This window comes from Aplidium turbinatum, chromosome 13 (assembly GCF_918807975.1).
Source record: "Aplidium turbinatum chromosome 13, kaAplTurb1.1, whole genome shotgun sequence".
NCBI classification, from domain to species: domain Eukaryota; kingdom Metazoa; phylum Chordata; class Ascidiacea; order Aplousobranchia; family Polyclinidae; genus Aplidium; species Aplidium turbinatum.
Genome location: NC_137484.1, coordinates 9,240,571 through 9,246,570, shown reverse-complemented (window position 1 = coordinate 9,246,570; position 6,000 = coordinate 9,240,571).

The window sequence follows — 6,000 nt, the reverse complement described above, 5'->3', positions numbered from 1 at the left end:
TTGTGATCTAAATAAATTCATTGTAATTTAAGAACAGGCCCACTTCCCACGTCTTCATAGAAGCACTAGAACTAAAAACATGGGCATCGTCTCTGATCTACGAAGATTCGCACCATCGCCTAGTAGCCGTGTCTGGCACAGCCAATCCTTACTTGAGCTTATGAGCTGTGCCCAGAGGCTAGTATTGTTCAAATGAAGGCTTCCACTTACGTTCAACAGAATCGTGCGTGTCTGAAGACGCTTTTGCACCTTCTAATGCATTATTTGACCTTCTTAAACACGTGGAATAGAGAAAAAATTGATGCGCAATTTTTTTTGAATTTTTTTTACATTGATGCAACTTGTTTACAAAATTCAGAGCTCAAAAATTTCTCATAAAGTCTCTTATTACCATCGTTGTGTTCACACGTATCTGGAACCTTATCTCACAGATTTGCTTGAAACAATACAAACTATCAAACTAAACTATCTCCAAAAGGGGTATGTTGTGCTGACTACAGTGGTTCATTTGTTTTAGGATCACCCAACTGGAGGTAGCTTACATTTACCCCTGGGGAAAATTACATTTCCAAAAGGGGTAAATTAAATGGAACAGTAAAGATAAACTTTTTCATAGATATAAACTCTCACGCAAAAATAGCTCAGAGAATGGTTAACTTCCCAAAGATCAGCTATTATTAAACACAAGTAAAAATTTTGAGATCTTGATAATAGGTGTAAGACGTCTTGTTAAGTCATAACTGGTGGTAGATCTGCAACTGCATACAAAACCCCAATGTTTTTGCTCAATTTTTAAAAATATTCGATGGAATGAGTCCAAGAAGTGACAAGTCTGAATCGTACACAATTTTTGGAGTAGGTAAATGCTCGAAATTTTTACCCAAAAAAAGCCGTCTAGGTGATAGTGATTTTACGTGCAACAAAAATTTAATGTCTTGATGTGCAATCAGGTTACTGATATAATCAGTGTTATATGTAAAAGGCGTGTTTCTTTATTGTATAACTCTAATAAATTAAAGATAACTAACATTTTGTTAATAAAACGATTTCTTGAATTTTAACAAACATAAAGTCTAGCCTACAAATGTTTTTCACATCTGAGGTTCAAATACAGAATTTGGCAGTGTTCTTCAAATACTACACTTGTTTAATTGTTCTTCACAAAAAAGTTTTTCTAGGTAAAAAGTAAATCTCCAACTGTTTTCCTATCAGGAGCACTGCAGTCAATTTTGCAATTTCATTTAGAAAAAAATCAATGTTAAAAAGGTGAAATTTTCTAGCTGTGCAAACTAAAACACAACTGGTTAATAAAATCGTGCGAACTTCCAACCCCTTTTGCTCACCAAACTTAGCAAAATTTATTTCTTACGTCTACAGTAATCTTTTATAAACCTCTTCGCATTAATGGTTTTCTTACTTGTCCCGGTTTTTATAATAGTTCATTAATTTAAGTAGAATCAACGTGTCTAGCAGCTTGATGAATGTAAGTAAGTTGCACATTTGCCTGCAGGGTTTGTTGAAGTCTTTGGTGTTTGGTAAAACTGATGCTTTGATAAAAATAATGCTTGTTATCAATGAAAAAGAATTCCATTAGAAGTTGCAATTTACCAACCGTCAGTAGGTGAAATCAAGGTTGCCTTGAGCAACGTCGTGCTATCAGCTAAGCTTGACTAGGAGCCAAGGAAAATAGCCTACCTACATGACAAACACGTTTCTGTCATTTTTAATTCCTCTTGAAACGATTTCTAGTCACAATCTGACAACTTGTATATATTTATTGCACCAGTTATAGTAGGGTTGTGCAGATAGACCTGCATATAGTTGGCGTGATAATGCAAATGAAAATATGTGGACTTGAAAATAAAACTAGCTACATGCGTGAGGCAATTATCGTACATCTTTTGCTTTTTCAAATCACATAAAAGTCATCAAAACTTTTTTCATAGTTTTTAAGTTTTAATTTTCCTTGAAAAATTGAATTTGTTGCTGTCCAGTAGAAATACCTCTATGTTTGTTTAGTTATTCTACTTCCATTTATTTTAGTAGTTAAATATTGTCGTTTATAAACAACTCAGTGTAAACGGTTCTTTATACTTTAACAGTGCGTCATGAGGACGTTACGTTGTCTCTTCGTAGCAATAACGACTTGCTTGCTGCAACGGTGCTTGGCCCAAACCAGGGAAGAAGACTTTTTGGCTCTGGCTACAGGAAAAATAAGAGTAAGTTTGTTTTTTTATCAATACAACAACTATAATCTATTTAACTTGTATTTTTTAGCGTTTAGTTTTATTGGTCGTACACAACAGATTGTCTACAAATAAAACAAAGCCTTGAACTCACATATAGAGCGGTAGAATTTATTATAGATGCCTCGATGCAATCACGATATAACTGCAAAAAATGAGTGAGTGATACAAAACAATGAAGTTCAACAGATTTTGTAAAATCTTATTTTGTATTTACTCTTTGAGTGATTCATCTTGTGGAAAATGATAAAAAAATAAATTTAGTTTTCATTTTTGTATGACACAGACGATTTTAAAATTGATTATTAGTGATTGAGATCTTTAATAACCATGCCCACTTGGATTACAAAGTAAAACGAACAACAAAAAATAATTTTATAAGTAAGATAAAACTTGCAGTTAAGATAAAAAATATTTTTGAATGCGCTTTTTTCTGGACATTCTGCATTACAAGACAGAGTTGCTGTTTGCCGGTACATTGAGTTTTTATGCGTTTTATCATGCAAACAAATTCAAATGGTGGTTGTGATCAACGCTGACTGCGATTGGTGTGTTTATTAAATACCTTTCTGTTGTTTTCAGCTTACTAGCTTTGAATCTGTGTACGAAGATTTTTTAGTCCCGTCAACAACCGCCGAGGTATACACTTGCGCGGTGCAAGACGACTTTAATGGACGTAGAATCAAACAGCACTGTAATTTCAATGGCGGTGAGTAGAATCACAAATTTTGTTAGCTAACATTTATATATTTTACGTGGAGGATCGTTAGACAATATATCAGGCGCGCTATCAAAATAAAAATTTAAACCTCAAAATATTTCTGCTTATACGGAAAAACCCGGCCCCTCTTTGTACTGGTAGTGTATGTAAAAAAGGTAAAGGTGAGTACTACACTTAATCCAAGCATCGAGAGATGAGAAGATAAAGTTCTCATTATAATAAGTCTTTGGCACTAACGAGAGTTCAGTGGCCAGTTCCTTTCTCTCAACCGCCTTTCCTTCAGCAACTACACCCACCCAATTTATTACACCCTAGGTAGAGGCGAGTAGTGTTTTTCAACAACCAGCTTAAGCCGGGAGTCGAACCAAGATTGCATGGTTGGAAAACAAGCGCCTTATCCACTGCGCCATCCCACCGTTCAGTAGAATATTGTATCTTAATACAGTTATAACAACAAAAAAGTTTTTAGAATTCATTTTTTTGTCACAAAGCAATGACAGGTATTTGGCACATATCGTCAAAAATCTGGGTTTTTAAAAAAGTCCAAAAGCCTGATCTAAAAGCATCTTCCATAACCCCTTTGTCAACTCTACTGTCCACGTAACTTTTGTGCTTTAATTCGTGCTAAATATAATGTGTATAATTTACACCAACGTTTGAATAAACCATAAATAGGCTTGCGTGCTTTCACATACAAAAAATCATTGTGAGTTAATATGCTAGTTCTATCGTGGAGCCCATTGTTTTTCAATTTTACGACAAACAAGCTTGGCAATTCAAATGTTTACGTTTTATTTCAGCAATTGTGGCCCAAGACAACATGACCGAATGTGTCAGGACCTACGGTTGTTGCTTTAACAGATTTGAAAACATTTTTTCACCTGGTGTGGTAAGTATGCTTATGTTTATATGCGTAGCATATGTTAAACACATATCTATAAACAGATTTACTGAATGTCTCTAACAGATCAGAGCAGTTACAAACTGATAATCATCGCCAACAGATAGTTTAGTTTTTCTCTTAGATTTTAACCGACATTGTATGAGAAGTGTTTCTCGGCTGGCTAGTGTGGAGGCTACACCGGTATGGTTACCGAAACACAATGCTCGCTGTTCTATAGTGAGTAGTCAGATAGTGCTGACGCCAGGAAGATCGCTCCTTCTCAATATTGTATAAGAACTTGTGTATTTTGCTATACACGTCATATATGTCACTTGGTATAGCAGTATGACGTAACATACCCTGATGAGCTCGACAACCGAAATCTTGTCTCGTAAAAAACGAAATCTTTACCTATCAAATATTAAGCCTCCGAAACAAGAGTGGACCAAAATCCATTGAAAAACGAGCTACATGTTTCTCACTGAAGATGTGTTGCGGAGTATGCGTTAGGAAGTTGGCTAATATTCATCAAAACTAAGCATGGGACCACCCTTGACACCCTCTACTTATTGTATCTTTGTTGTCAAATTGCATCTCAGTGATTTGGAATACTTTCTTGTTGTAGCCAATTTGTTATCAAACGGAACTCCTCACTAGTTACCGACAAGGTACAGGTACAGGGACATCGGTCCTTCCTTCTACTTTTGAAGGAACAGGAACTGGCTTTCCTGAAGGCACAGAGCCGGGTGCTGTGCTGACATCTTCTGGACCAGGAGCAACACCTTTGACGCAATCAAGTACGTAATTTTGACGCTATTTCACATGATTATAATAATAGCCATGTTTTTTATTGTGCACCCATTGTGACAGCATAGACTACGAATAACATATATGCAACACCACAGTCAGCTGGAAGTAGCGAAAGAACGTGAAGAACGTCGAGTTCTCTGCTCTCAAATAGTTTGAAATGCCATTGAGTGTCGTGCCGAGGTTCAGCCGCGTGTTCTGTAGCATTGTCTAACCGACGCCTATGCGAGTGTTGCGCAGACGTTCAAACCACCCCGACACGCAGCCATCAGATGATTGAGCATTCAACTGTAGCTAACTGACGTTTTGCGTTTGTCTTTTTTTTTCTACTGACATTTTTAATTTTTTTGTTTTATCAGTGAGGCCATTCATCTTCGGGGATCAAATGTTTACGTATAACATCGACCGTCACACTTATGCCGAGTCCATTCAAATGTGTAACCTTGCCGGGATGCGGCTTTTGACTATTGATACCCCAGAAATACAACAGGCCATTCTTCGAAACCTTATGCAGATTGGAATTCTCCCTCCTACTTCTTGGGAAAACATTTTAGCCCCAGGTTATTGGGTTAACGGAAATGACATTCAACAAGAAGGTGTTTGGAGGTGGGGTACTGGGAGTAGAATTCCACTTAATGATCAAGAACCTGGTTACCAAAACTGGTACCGACAAGGAAGATTTAACCAACCGGATGGGGCGAATCCAGCTGATGATTGCTTATACGTCAGTGGTTTGGTTCAAGCTGGAGGACTTGAAAATACTTTGGGAGCTTGGTTTGACAGCAATTGCTTTGCCAGAAAATACTTTATTTGTCAAGGTCCCCGCACGATACGAGGTAAGTGGATATGCGATTCTTCCACTTCATTTGTTGCACTTTGGGGCTGAAGATCTGTCCGCTTTTCAACCCTGATTAAAAAGGTTATCTCGGACTTCACTAAGTAGTTAGCAATTAGTCAATCTTAGCTATCGTTGTCTATCTGTCTGTTTGCTGTCGTCTGCGGCCTGTCCTTTAGAGTAACACTTGTAGTGGACATGCGGTAGCTCTTTATTTCTGCGGTGAACCGCCATTACGAGTGCATAGTAAAAAGTTTCAATGCGAATAAAATGTAATTAGATTGCTTTTTTTATGAGTTTTACGGATGTGTCATCACAGATGTAAAAATTGTTAAGGCATGCCTGTTGTGTTCGTTCGCTTTCTTTATAATGTGAACTCGTTGTTCTATAGTTTCCATGCTGTGCAGGTGTACTATGACAAAACCTTGTGCGGACATGTGAAAAAAAAAATCTATTTTTATTGAATATCTTATCGATTCTATGCTCTTGAACTTAATTTCATGATTGT